The sequence below is a fragment of the Protomyctophum parallelum genome (assembly GCF_964188405.1).
Source record: "Protomyctophum parallelum genome assembly, chromosome: 5".
Taxonomy (NCBI): domain Eukaryota; kingdom Metazoa; phylum Chordata; class Actinopteri; order Myctophiformes; family Myctophidae; genus Protomyctophum; species Protomyctophum parallelum.
In genome coordinates this window covers 21693025-21708368 of record NC_139702.1, presented here as the reverse complement: position 1 = coordinate 21708368, position 15344 = coordinate 21693025, and the positions used below count along the sequence as shown (strand labels likewise).

General features: G+C 42.6%; 1 pseudogene across 1 annotated transcript in view; it reads right to left on the bottom strand.

Moving 5' to 3' along the window:
- Window positions 1-2946: 2946 nt before the first annotated feature.
- Window positions 2947-15344, bottom strand: part of LOC310858257 (ATP-dependent RNA helicase SUPV3L1, mitochondrial-like) — a 43862-nt pseudogene continuing 31464 nt past the window's right edge. The window contains exon 4 of the transcript in view: window positions 2947-5150. The product of the transcript in view is annotated as an ATP-dependent RNA helicase SUPV3L1, mitochondrial-like (transcript). The remainder of the gene's footprint in view (window positions 5151-15344) is intronic.

Sequence of the window (15344 nt, the reverse complement as noted above, 5' to 3'; positions counted from 1 at the left end):
ACAGAGGCGGATCTTCCTATAAAATGAGCTTTGACTTTTCTCCGAATTTTTTCGTCTCTTCTTCCCTCACCACAGATCAGACTTCTAAGCGCTGTGGTTACACAAGCACAGCACTTTATTTTGTCATAGATGTCCTCAACTTGGTCCTTCGACCCAAGTACCAACTCCCTAATGTTTCCCATGACAAAGTACTTGGCCTCTCCCTGTCACGATGACTAATACAGTTTGCGGGCAAATTATTTGTCCAAAAAAGCCCTTCTTCTTTAATGAAAAGTTCAATATCAATCCAGAAAAATATCAATAATGAATATTGATCAAAACAATTAATTTCTCAAGCGTGAAGCCGTGAACCATACATTTAATGGTGCAAATAGGCTACAAGTTGTTTGGCATATGCATGACTTGGTATTCCAGTAAGTTACGGATATGGTTTTGATTTGACTCATCATTTCCATGAAAGTTCATGTTTCATTACTGTACAGTATTTTTCTCTTCATGTTTACCACATAAAAAACTTGCTTTTGACTTTGATATCCTGTCTCTGTATGTGGAATGTATTCTTAAAAATACAGACCACATTATAGAGAACTATGATTCACTCTTCTAAACCAGCCAAGTGGAAAGGATACTGTTTTATGAGGGTCCAAGCAGCGAAGCTAAAGGAACCCTATTGTTTTTTTCTCAGCTGAAGGTGTTTGTGAAGCAATTCTGTAAGACCAATTCTGTAAGACTAAAACTCTCCACTAGTGGGTTGCAAATTATAACTATTACATGAACTGCCACTAACCTCACTGTGGCATTGTTTGTTATAATCAAGTTTATGTTACTGTACATAGTTATTTTGAAAAAGACTGAGAAGTCATCCACATACCAGGACCAAATGAATAAAGCTTGAAAATGGGTGAGTGCTCCTTTAACGTATCGAGATACACCATCCCACGCCTTTCCACTAGGTATGAAATTGGTACACAAAACAAGTGTCAAGTGTCATGGTCACTAGCTCAGCTGCTCCCATTTCCGGTCTCCTAATTCCCCCTTTCCCTGATTACTCTAAAGATCCTTAATTTGCCAAGATACGCCATTGCATATGCCTCGCAAGTCGCAACTAGGTACGAAATTGGTACACAAAATAGTCTGCGTGGTGATCTCTATGCTCTATACTATGTCAATAGTATCTGCATGATGTGCTGACGCTCTCCACCAGGCAGAATACTAATATAATAATATACACATTATGTAGCTTTTTGGGTGAATTTCTCAATGTTCACAGCAACGTAACCACGATGAACAACCTCTATAGGTTAATGATTGGAGATGGAGACTCACAGAAAACATGCTTTTCCATTCCTATCTCTAGTTGTTGTGACTGCTTTGAAATGATTGGACAGGGTATTCCTTTGCAGTTAGAGGCAAGCCACGGCACACAGTTTTCAAGTATAGCCTTGATGCTAACTAAACTGGGCGTTCTTACAAAGTACCATTATGGAGCATTTAAAAAGAGTTGCCTGACATTAAACGGAAGGTAGCAGTAGCAGGTGGCGTGCTGGAGGAGGAGGATGTCCCTGTGGTCTCGTTCAGCCCTGAGAGAGGGGACTGAGACAGGTGGTCAGCCCCTTTAATGTTCCTAGGCTTTTAAGCTGCACGTACATGGGACTGGAAAACAGGGGACACAGACACAGTCAAATCCTCCTGTGTTCATTTAACTCTGAGAGTGTACATAACATATGTAACCAAATGGGCCCTTACTGGTCCATTTGGTTACATTCTACACTATCAGAGTCACAATGGATAAATGAATGCCCAGGATCTTACTGTGTATTATGTGGTAAATGGCCAAGAATCCTTTACTGGCAGTGGCAGAGCTGTGATATGGCTTCTACTGAGACGGCAGTCTAGTGTTTCATGTGGTTACACCCCATTTATGTTCCCATTTGGGAGAATTTCTGCATGGCACAGCCGACTAATCCTTTACTGACATACATATTGCAATTGGTGTTTCAAATGTCCGAACAGGCAGCTGACTACTGATACATATACAGTATATGATACTATATTCTTAGTTACTGGGTTATTCTAAGACGCGTCTGTCATATGGGATGATGATGACATAGCAAGTAACCCTGGAGATAGGCCTACACGTTTTCTAAATTAAATTATAGAGTTATTTGTTTTATTTTCAGGTTTTCAGTTCACAATAAAAACAGTTCCATGTTTTTTTGTGACTGACCCTAGAAGATAATATATGGAGTGAAATGCAATTCATAAATGCCAAATGTCTTGTGCACTGTGTGTGCGTGCGTGCGTGATGAGTGATGACAATGACCTGAAAGTGTGCAGTGGACATTTGGTTGAACCAAAACAAAACAAGGCTGACAGTATCCGTCTCTCCGCAGCTCTGTGGAGGACACACCAAAGTCAGTGACACACTAGCCTGAAAGTAGGGATGCACCGATCCGATACTCGTATCGGAGATCGGCGCCGATCCAGGCTAAAATTCTAGATCGGGTATCGGATCGGTGGCCGATCCATTATCCGATCCGATTCGATCCGATAATTATGTGTAATTACAGTATGAAAACAACTCTACCTCCTCTGTGACACAGCAGTGTAGTATTGACAGTATAACATGTAGAATGCAGCCAGGCTAGCCTGCGCACACATTAACCTGGTCTAATTGTTGCACAGTTATTTAATAAATAATTCAGTGCATTTATATCTGTGTTTGTTACATTTTGTTTTACAAAGTTGGGAAAGTAATTTAAGTTTAAGTCAAGCCTTGATGTTGCCTTACACAAAATAATGATTCCAGACTCCACACAGTGAGGCATACAGCTTAATAGGTTATTACGTTTCTTTGTGGGGGGTATCGGATCGGTACTCTGTATCGGCAGATACTGGACCCCCATGTATCGAAATCGGTGCGTTCTGTGCGTTCTGATCGCCGAATTATGCCTGTGAGATGCTGTTTTCTTTAGACCACACCCTCTGCAGCTGTCTTAGCAAATCAGAGGTCAACAGTCAGGCGACTGGCGAGAGAACTGCCAGTCATCTCTCCTGACACTCGCTCTACTCCATGTACCATTTGACCCCTGTCAGCCGAGTGCTTGCTGCCAGGTGGCGCTCTTCCGTGTCTGCGCTGTGTCTGTGCTGGCTCAGGGGCTCGGATGAGGCGCGTGATGTTAAGAACTCCCTGTTGGATGATGTCATCAAGTTCATGTTGGATGTCCCGAACCAAGGCGGTGTCCGGGAACATGTCCATGAAGCGATAGCTCAACCAGAGGTAAAGGTCTAGTACATCATGAACAGCCTCTAGGTGGCCTAGGTCTTTGATGTTTTGGGGCGGAGACAGAGGCCAGCGGACATGTCGACAGACCCAGTCAAATGTCAAGGGCTCATCTCGACTGAACTGACGGGCGAACTTTAGGAAAGACGAGCATATAAAGGGCTGTTTCTTGTTGATCGGTGCTGTACAAAACACATAGCGTGACCTCAGATCAAGTGGGATATGCTGAATCATGTCGGCCAGAAACTTGAAATCGTCAATGTTACACACAAAGTAGAGACCATCCACCTGAGAGAGGCTGACAAATATGTCTATAAGGTTGGAGAGTGTTGCATCAGGCAGATGATAGGCAAACATCTCTATTTGTTCAGCGGTGGGATGGAGGCCTGCAGTCTCTATGGTGTCCACAGTGTGGCTGAGGATTTCCTTCAGGACAGGCAGATCCTCTTTGTGCATTGTTGTTGCCTCTCCTTCTTTAAATTTGGAGGAGAACCTGCCTGCGCGTCCAGCGATCTGCAAAGCCTGTGACGTGCTGATTTTTTCCATATGCTTTTCTCCCTTCTCATTAACATTGGGCTTCAACAAACTGTTGAAGATGATGCGCTTTATACTCAGGTTGAGGCCCATGCCAATGGCATCTGTTGCAACCAGGATCTTGCACGGGTCATCAGGGTCATTGAACTTCTTGGCCTGGGACAGCTTGGTGCCTGGTGGTAGGCTTCCATAGATTACAGCACATTCTAGTCCTCTGACCTCTATCTCTCTGCTGATTGAATAGATGTCATTTTTACTGAAGCAGACGATACAGTCTCCTGGTCTGAGGTTGTCCAGTGATTCCACAGCATGGTCCAAGATTGAGAATGGAGTTAAACGCTTGTAGGTATTAACCTCCATCTCCTCCCCTGTGGCGAACATCAGCTCTCTGACCATGTTAATGGCAGCAGGTTCCCCGCACACATGGATCTCCTCTGCACACAAACCCAACAGTGCTCTCGTCCAGGCCCAGCCTCTGGAGGGATCCCTGATCATCTGAATCTCATCGATTACAGCCACCTCATATGGCATGGTGACGCTACACATCTCAATCGTGCACGCCACATGCTCAGCTGCTCTGCCTTCCGGGTCAACACATGTCCTTTCCTCTCCAGTCACTAAGTCACAAGGCACGCCCACTTTGTTGCTCTTCTGGAAGATCTCATGAGCCAGTAGTTTTAGTGGGCCACAGTAGACCCCACTCTTAGCAGCCAGGTAACGTTGAATGGCATGGTAGGTTTTGCCACTGTTCGTGGGACCAGCGTGGAAAATCACTTTTCTCTGGATGGCACGGGTCTCTGGGTACCAGTTGGCGGGAACTCTTAGGTCCGACATTTTTCTCAGGTCATCGATGCAATCCAACATGGGGAAGATCTGTTTGGCGTGACGCATGAAATATGGATATATGTCATCTATGTGACCCGCTCCGCAGCAGATATCGTTCAGAATTATGTGTAGCTCAGTGGGGAGCAACGTCATCTCCAAAACATAATTCTTGAAACTGATGAAAGCCTGGTGGAACAGACGAGCGTCGAGACCCTGGTCTGATGCCAGCTTCTTCATCTCTTTCCTCTTGTAGAACGAGTTCAGGATTTTCAGTACTTTACTTTTGTCCAGAGGTTGCGTCAACTCAGCCCCCACGCCGCAATCCGCCAAGGCTTCCATCTTGATGGGGAGTGGGATGAAAAGTGATGTATCGAGGGGTCTCTGAGACGAATTGTTGTTGGAGGAAATATGACGGCTGGAAGCTGAACCCATGGACACAACCGACAGCTGTTTGAACAACGCCGTGGACAGTCGGCTCTCCACTCTGCCTCGAGTCAATGCATTAATTCTGTGTGGGACGCGAGAGAACACATACATGGCATGCATGCACCGGTTTACTGACATCTTGGTCTGTGCTGTGGACAATGGTGCTATAAAATAGCTCAAGGCTGTATTGCTGATTAGGTTAGGAGTCAGGACCCGCCGCAGTGGTGGAAGCGAGAGTCTTCGTTACAGGTGCATTGTTCGGGTTTGATAGAAATAGATATTACTGTCCTCATGCCATTAATTTGGTCTTACTGTATTTAACTGGAGAACTGCAGAGGGCGGTCAGTCAACATTTCACTGTCTCTCTCCAAGGCTAGAGACGGACTGATGTGGACGCACTGATGTGGCCAAATTTGGAGTCACACGTCATAGATATATCATAGATGACTGATGTCATAGATGACTCACGTGTGCTACACAGCAATTATATGAAGATTTGTAAATACTGTTCCTTTTATAGTGAATTGTCCTCTTTGTCAAATGTGTTAAAAAGGAATCTTATCAAGATGGGGACAGTGCCATAGAGTAAGACAGAGTTACCACATTGAGGGGGAAGAAAACAGCGCGGGCACGTGGTTCATGTAACTCTTTTGTCACTGTAAAGCCCATAGACCTTTGTCACTATTCGCAAATGGAATAAAATTATTGGACTGGCCCCATGAGGTGAACGGAGTTGTCGTAACTCTGTCTTACTCTATGGCTCTGGTTGGGGACAGGGAGAACTCATATTCTTTCACTCGACATGCCGCACACATGCAATTTAGAGAGAATGAAATAAAACTAGCGTTCCCCCTCTCTCCGGCACATCCAATCAATCACTAACCGCATTCTGATGGAACCTTCAAGATGTCAGTGTTTGTCAGAATGTTTGTTGCTTTTTTATCCACATTGTGCAGTCTATAAGCTGAAAGATGAGTAGATTTCCTACCTATACCTCACTGGGATAATATTTACAGGTAGGACCAATGGACAGCACCTAACAAAGTACCCTACAGTATTTCTATTGTTATTATATTGGTCATCTTTCGTTATTTTTCCCCCAATTTTCTCATGTCGAGGAGTCAAAACCCAATAATCCCACTCTCTTATAGCCTATACATACTTATGAAATAGCAATTTTAAAACAAAACAAAACAATTGTAGTGATTTAAATGTCTGAGAGTAGTGTGTGTAGAGTGATGGAGAGAGCCACAGCCACTATATTTGCACACTCACTCCAGAGGGCCACATTGCATTATACTGCTGGAAAGAAACCTCTTATCTCCGTAATTATTGTAACTTTTTTCGTAAATGAATGCCCTACTTTGTCACTGCTTGCCCTACTTAGTAGCAAAAATAGCAGATCTTGTAGATCCGCCTTTTTTATTTTTTCTGAATTGGAATCCCGAAAAGTAACATTGTATTTATTTTCAAAAGCATTTAGCTATGTTAACTTTATGAACTTAAATACAAATACATTGGACATAAAAAAAACTACAATTTTAATTCTACTAAGCCACTAATACTGACTAAGTAATTAAAGCGGGTTATGTTTGCATGTTTGGAATTGTAACAGCTGAAATTAATAATATATCAGTATATGGCTGCGGGCCACATTAAGTGAAGGCGAGGGCTGCATGTGGCCCCCGAGCCGCCAGTTGCCCATGTATATTATATCCCCTCCTAAATGTATAATGTGGATTGTTAACATGTTCTCTTTTCCCCCCTTCTTTTATCTTTTTAAAGATTGAAATACTAGTCTAATGACTTGAGTATGGCCATAGGCCAAGTCAAAGTGCCAGCCATTAAGTCAAAGTGGGAAAAGAACCATTTGGCTTACAAATGTGAGCTGCTTCTTGTTTTGTTGTGGAAACAAGCAGGTGCATTATGGGGCCTTCAAAGCATAGCGGTATCACTTTGCATAGGGGCTGCCCCTTGTTACCGTTTCTATTTGATGGATAGCATCATTATCCAAACTGTGTTTTCCTCTGTGCAATAACAGAAGGAACTGTCAATATGGCAGTGTCAGGTTCCATGTCCCAAGTTCCCATGTTCCAGAGAGAGAGAAGAATTTTGTTTTTGGTCCGGAGTCGTTAAGAGAACTGAGAGTAGGGGCTCATTTGTAATCGGCCCCTTGGTTTGTTTGATGTTGGTAGGGTCGGGCCCATGAGTGTCCTGATGGATTTGACAATAGTGGCAGGTTCCCAAGAGCAAATGGCTTATCTCTGTTCCAATGCTAAAGGCCACACCATGCCACCATCAGTCCATGAAATAACCTTTTATAAAAATTATGTACAGGTATATACTTTATTTGTGACATAATGTCTGATATTCTGCATCATTATGACTTCAGTAGCAAAGAGGCTAAGAGATAAGCTCTGCTGAGCACCCCTTTCTTGTTTTAGATTGCAAAGAACAGTTTCAGTAAATGACTATGTAATCTGTACTGGAGGGAGAGTTCAGCAGCTACTAGAGAGGCAACACTAATACGTATATTTCTCCGTATAGCTCTGGTTTCCACAACTCTCATTCTGAATCTGAGCAAACGGCTCCGTTTCTCCTCATTAAAGCCTGTTTATTCATCCTCTGTAATGATCTCATGAGGGACTTTTTAGGAGAACATGGTGCTCTGTGATTGAATGGTTTTATGTGGAGTCAAAGCGCTCAGGTTTGCGCAGCAGGGTGCCACTTCAGATCACTCAGTGCAAATCTCTGTGGAGCGGGAGGGGAAAAAACATTGATTGCTGCACACAGCCTCTCTTTCCTTTATGCTGTGGGCGCGGGAGGCGTGCATAGAAGGAAGCTTGAGGCCAGTCCGCTGCCCCCCAGGTTGGCAGAGGAATTGTAGTGCCCAGGATTACATTAGAATATTGACACTGGTTGCAAAAAGCGTGGGATAAAGAAAAAAAAAGAAAAAAGAAAGTACTTTTTTGACACTCAGTAGGCGTTCCCGCATAACTTCCTGGTATGATGATGATGTCACACGCATTGCCTCTATAATAACACAATATCTACACTAAATGGATCTTATGCTGTCTGTACACTTCCTTAGCACAGAGAAAGACAGGTGCTTGCTTAGAGTGCTCACAACGCTACGCCGCACGGACAGCCTCAAGGAACTACTCATCACAGATGCAATGACCAACGCTGGCTCAATTGCTCAGGAACGAAACATTCCTAAATCACAAAAAAATTATCTCTGATTAGATAAAGCACAAACTACAACTTGATTTGAAGCCCAAAAAGCCAACCTCCGAGTTTAATAGCTTATATGGATCTCTATGGGCAGCAGACGGTTAGCTGAGCGGTTAGGGACCGTCTAACTTCATTTATATGCAGAATATTACCACCACATTTACATCACACATCAATGGTGATTGTACTGCAGCATTTACTTGCGAAAGAAAAGTTTGATTTATACAGGCCTACATTTATTATTATTGTGAAATCCCCCCTTCCCCCCTGGGTTGGACACCCAGCAACATCCATCCATCCATCCATCCATCCATCCATCCATCCACCTCTATTAGCCTACTTTTGTGCCCAACCCAACTTCCCAAGATCATCTGTAAATAAACAATTCCCCACTATCAGTAATGTGATCTATTACATCGCCTTACCCACACTGAACATCATTTGCTGTTATATATTCAGAACGGGTAAGGACTATTAATAACTAATAATTAATAATTAAAAACTAATTTTATAAAGGCGAGGAAGGGCCAGCAACATGTTGTTGATCAGGTTGACCAACCTGTTTCGCAACACTTGCTTGAATCCCAGATACCGTATGAACATTTGCATGCACGATTGCACGTCGTACACGCACATGCACACGCACACACACAGGCTACGTACATTAGGACTAGATGCTATCTTCCACGGTCTATCAAAGTGCCATCTGGAGGGCTCAGGCTGAGTTTATGACATTACTTCCTCTCACACATGCAGGCATTGGTGGGAAATTGTACCACCATGACATCATTTAATGGTTTCAACATGTGGTGTGACCACTTCTGACCAAACCACGTAGTAGATTCTGGTTGGCAGTGGAATGTAAGGTAAAGTTTAAAACAGTCAGTTTTTGTGCCCACCTCAACCACAGCAACCTCAAATTTGAGTTTATTTTCATGTCCAACATAATTGGTCCCGAAATAAAATTACACTCGGTTACTAAAATACCAGCTATCCAGAAGCAGATTAGAATCCTTTTCCACCTTGACTTTTATCGTGAAAAACACACATTAATCCCCCTTTGATGACATCACAGTGACCGTTGCCCTTTTCTATCTCTACTGTTATTATCATGTTCCTTAAAGTCTTAGTCCAATAACTCAATTTGACTCCTAAACCCCTTTCATCTTGCTTCAGGACTCTCCTCTCTGCTCACACATCTTGTATCCATCATCTGTCCCTCCCACTTCCACATGCATGCGCACGCACGCACGCACGCACGCACGCACGCACGCACGCACACACACACACACACACACACACACACACACACACACACACACACACACACACACACACACACACACACGCGATACACACACACACGCGATACACACTCCTCCTTCATTCTCACGTTAATCTGTCTCTTCCTTTCTCACTCATTTCCACTCCCTCCTGACCAACTCTCTCCTTTCACCAATGGTAACATAGGAAAAGCAGTGAGAAAAGCCATCATTGTCTGTGCTTGTTGCATTTCTCTTGGCACCACTTCAAGATTATAATACTGACACTTTAGATTGAGTGCACTGGGACATTTCCTTCTAGTAACTCAACTCAATACAATTCGTTTTTTATTATTGTGTAACATCACAACAAGACATTTCACCCTGAACAAGTTTTGGTGATTTTGGCAAATTTGGCGGTAGTGGAAATCGGTTAGGATAAATAAATTTAAAAACTATAACGTGAAGAAACCCCATGCCGAACCAGCGTTAAGGGTGGGCTGCCTTCTGCCAGGAGGGAGAGAGAGAGAGAGGGAGGGAGAGACAGACAGATATGAGCAACAAACATAAACAATAACAATAGTAACGACTATTATTACAACAATAATAGCAGCTACTGTAATAGCAACAATAATAACCCTTGATCCGCTACCGGAGGGGTCTGAAATCATGATCTATGTATGGCAGCCTGTAAAACAGTAATTGACCATCACATTGTGATTTGTGAAGTTCTACTCCCCCAACTTAAATCAAAGGACATGCAAAATCACTTGTAGAAGCTACATTTGTAGAGTGTCGTGAGAGCGAGTTCCTTACAGACTGACTGCATTTTTCCTCAGAAAGGCAAAAATCCCATTCCTTGAAATCATCATTAATAAGACAACTTTTGAAGAAGCTTTAATGTGTTAGTTGGCTCATAATTTCTCCTGCTTGTAGTTGACTAAGACGTTTGCTGTACAGAGGGTCAGTTAAGGTTATTGTACTAAACTTCAGAGAACATGTAATAAGATGGTGTTTGTATAGCCTAAAGTGTGGGAGGGTGTAAGCTGCTGTGTAGCGGCCCTGCTCCTTTGATGTAGCGCTTCTCAAATTCTCTGTTTGTTAGCCATTCTCAGCCTGTCCTTTTTCCTATTCAAGGACATGATGAGCTGGGAGGGGGGGGGGGGGGGGGGGCTGCTTATCATCATCTTCACTGTCCTTGGTTCATACTGTGAAATTCAGTGATGGAAGAAGTACTCACATGTTTTCCTTAATACTTAATACAGCAATGCAAATATATATATAATATATATATGTTTTTGCAATAAAATAATCAAAAAGTAACTAGTAGTAAGTTAGTAACTAAAGTTTTCAAATAATTGTAGCGGAGTAAAAGTATAATATTTGCCTCTGAGATGTAGTGGAGTAGAAGTAAAACTATAAAAAAATGAAAAGTACCTTAACATTGTAGTACTAGAACACTGCTTACTTTCCACCACAGGTCTTTTAGTGTGAAATTAAACTGAGCAAAGGGCTCTCTGTGAACTAATTCATGCTTTACTCAGCTTTACTGCCCGTTGCAATTGACATAAATCACTTCCTGGGAGGTCAAAGGGCTCATAATATTTCTTCCTCGCACCTTTTCCTCCCATCCCTGTCTCTCTGATAATATATTGCGAGTGTAAATCCACAACTTGTTCCACTTGGTGACAGGGTTGGCTTCTATGGTGCAGGCCCATGATAAGCTCCAAACTATATGTGTCAAATACTAAACCTATAACACTATAACTATAACCATCACTATAACTATGTATAACCATCTACCACTATACTGTAACTGTATCGTCAGTGCTGGACAAAGCACTCAACCCCAGAATTTGGACTCAATTACTGTAGCATTTATATTCAAAAGTACAAATTACAAAGTAAAATTTCTTTTTAATATCAATGCATTGCTGGATTGCAGATTAAAGAATATATAATATTATAAATATAATACAGAAAATAGTAGATCTACGTGCGCAGCATACCACATATCAAATGCAACATTGCAACATGTGACCTTGTAGATCGTCTAATGCCGCTATATTTGAATATCATAGTAATCCTAGAAATGTAAAAAGTCAAAAGTATAATATTTGTCTTTCAAGTAATATCCAACTATCCAAAGATACAAATACGTAATGCATAGATTACATTTATTAAGAACATTTTTTTTGCATGGATGCACCTGGGACGTATGCTCAGTGATGTATCCCAAGGTCCTCTTGGGTTTCGGGTCTCACAACATCATACCCCTCACTTGGGTGACCCAGCCGGGGTGATCCAGTCCCGACTTACGTCCCAGTAGCTACCCTCGATCAGTCCCATTAGGGAAAAACCAGTAGCTACCCTCAATCAGTCCCATTAGGGAAAAACCAGGGACACACAATCCGCTGCTCCAGAACTACTAGGTACTGGGCGGGCCATCCAGGGCGTGGAGAGACAAGGCACTGTGGGTTGACTCCTGGCCGTGCACCTCCTACAGAGGGACTAGGCACTGTGGGGTGACTCCTGGCCGGGCACCTCCTACGGAGGGACTAGGCACTGTGGGTTGACTCCTGTGTCACCTATGTGCTTATAATTTACTCATACTGTATATACAGGTACATGTGCTTATAATATACTGTATATACAGGTACATGTGTGACAAAAACACCCAAAGGAGTGGGGACTATTCTATTCTATTGACAAATTGACTCCTTGTGCGTCCATTTGGTAACATTTGTACACTCAGAGTTACAAATGGATACATGGTATTCACTGTGTAATGTGATTGACAACCCAATTCACCACCAATAACTGTATGAAAAGAAGCTAGGCTCCCGCCTCCCTTCCCATGTTGTAATAACCAGGTGAGGTTTCGCGCAGCACACACATGCATTTCACTCTAATTCTGGGGGACAATTATATTTATTTGAATTTCTCACTCTCAGAATGATTGCTAATGATACAAAAGCATAGATTTTATGAACTCAGCCTATACTTCTCCGCACTTCAGGCATGCAGGGCCTGACAATACTGTTATCAGCTAACTGTTCCAGTGCATCTATTTAAGTGTTGTTTGGTGTTGTGCTGCAAACAGAAAGGCTGAGACAGAATGTGCCCTCTAGAGGTAGCTTGATGGAATAACAACAGATCCTTGAGTACAGCCTTGTGTACACTTACTGTAGTTCTCCTGTTTTCCCACCCCCATGCTTTCAGCGCAGGATTTGAGTAAAGCCAACACATTTTTGATCTTATCTTACAAGCAATGCACTTTGGAGATGAAATGAGCATTTATACAGCAGATGGGCAACGATGTGCTTACACACTCACTATCATCAAGTTTAGTCAAAGACATGTTATGGCAGTCCAGCCTCACGTGGCAAGACATCACGGCTGAATGAACGCATTTGTTCTGCTTGAAAGCTGCTGTCTATCAGTCGTTCACATTTCAAAGCTTGTAATTTTAAAGGTATGAAATTCTTCACCCAAAGAGGGTTTTTTTTGCCTCAAGGGTGAAATCTCTCAATGAGAAGGTCCCCTAGGGACCCTTACACACACGCACGCATGCACACATGCACGCATGCACGCACGCACACACGTACACACACACACACACACACACACACACACACACACACACACACACACAGTATGTACTATGTATACTGTATATACTCCACCTGAGAATGAATAAGCTTCCCTCCATTGATCCTCCATTAAGAAAACATAACTTTCCCCTGAACAGATGTCATCGGTAGACACCACTGACACCACACATCAATCACACTGATTGATGCTTTTTAATAACAAAACGCAATGAGGAGAACAAGAAAAGATGGAGGTCGAGCTGTGTGTGTGTGTGTGTGTGTGTGTGTGTGTGTGTGTGTGTGTGTGTGTGTGTGTGTGTGTGTGTGTGTGTGTGTGTGTGTGTGTGTGTGTGTGTGTGTGTGTGTGTGTGTGTGTGTGTGTGTGTGTGTGTGTGTGTGTGTGTGTGTTCTGCTTTGGCAGGCCTTTCCATAAGTTTCACCCCCACTGATGTGGTTGCAGAGAAACTTTTTTTAAAAGCACATTTGAAGAATCTTAGATGTTCCAAGACGAAACACCCACATGTGATGTGTGTGCGTGGCTGCGTGCGTGCGTGTATAAATGTGAGCTCAGATTGACTTGACTCTCGCTTCAATCACGTCTTTGTAGGACTTCTTGTGAATCCTATAATCAGAAGCACAAGGAGAGAGGCTGCATATCAGAGGATCAATGATTTCTCTGACGGTGCCAGAAGGGCTCTATCTCACCCAAGCTACAGTACCTGACTGGCAGACAGACAGGCAGGCAGGCAGGCTAAAGATGAAATGATAAAAAATAAAAAGAATAGCACTGGTCAATAATCTATGTTCTTGCACAAGCACTTGAACAAACTCACAAGTTTGAATTTTGAGTCAGAGAGAGAGCCGTAGAGAGATTGAAGGGGGGGTTGGGGGGGGGGGGGGTACGAATTTGGAGGAAGTGTTCGAGTGACGGCACACTCATTATTCTCTCAGAGGTCAGATGTTCCAAGACGGACACACAGACACATAATTAAAATGGCAATCTCAACTCTCAAATCTTGATTCAATAACTCATTCCATTTGCTGCCGGCTACTTTAGCCTAAACATCCACTGATGTAGTATGTATCACGCTGACACATACAGTACATACATATGTTGCCATATCGACAGTTTGAAAAAAAGATGTGCATATGAATTATGGATCTGTGGCAGCTGTACATTTTTAATTGATTCTTCCCAAGTACAAACAGCGTGGAGCTTGGGAGACTTCACAGTCACCCACCCGCCCCAACCCCCACCCTTGAGATTTGGTTTTATTTCCTTTTATACACTAATGTATTTATTACCACCAAGGCCGGAATAAAATCCTGAAAGGATATAGGAATGTGATGAATATTTGATGAAGACCATTTGTGACATACAATATTTCAGTGAAGTTTTTCCTGATCGAGTCTTTCTTTTTTTGTTATACTGGTGGGCTTTTTAGAGGGCTCCTATCTGACCTCTGTCTTGTTTCAAATTGACCTCTTGTCAGATTAATGTCACTCACACTTGATGTCATTTATGTTTTATGACGACTGGTCACTTGAGAAGCTCTGGCAAGTTCTGTAGCCGTTGATCTGCACCCACTACTATTGGGGTCTTCTCTTCTCTTCTCTTCTTTTTGAGGGGCGCTAGCCCCTCCTATATTCAGCTATTAGTTTAGATTGTTGTCTTACACAAACATTAAATTCCCATTGACAATGAATGGAGAATTTGTGTCATATGTGTCTGAGCAAATCTGTACTTTTGTCCGACACAAACATTAAATTCCCATTGACAATGAATGGAGAATGGAGAATTTACATTATGTGTCTGAGCATGTCATGATGATGTATGATGATAAGAGCACCCCTCACTTCACACAGGTGTGATTTTTAATCTTCTTCTTCTTGTTCGTCTCCTCCTCCACGTCTTCATCATCACTGTCATCAACCTCCTCTTCCACTGTCTCTAATTAGGTTTTAGGCATGAGGATTAGAATAATGTACATTGCTACACCAGGTCTTACATAGTGTCCCCCTCAATCAGAGAGAGCTATTTGGGTACATTAGTTTAATATTATTATGAATGGTAAAATGGACATGGTGACTTTTAGCCCATTAATGGGTTACAAAAATCAGGGGATAAAAAATAAATAAAAGTAGACTGGGAAAGCATCTGTCTCACTTTTTTTCTCACAGTTTTTT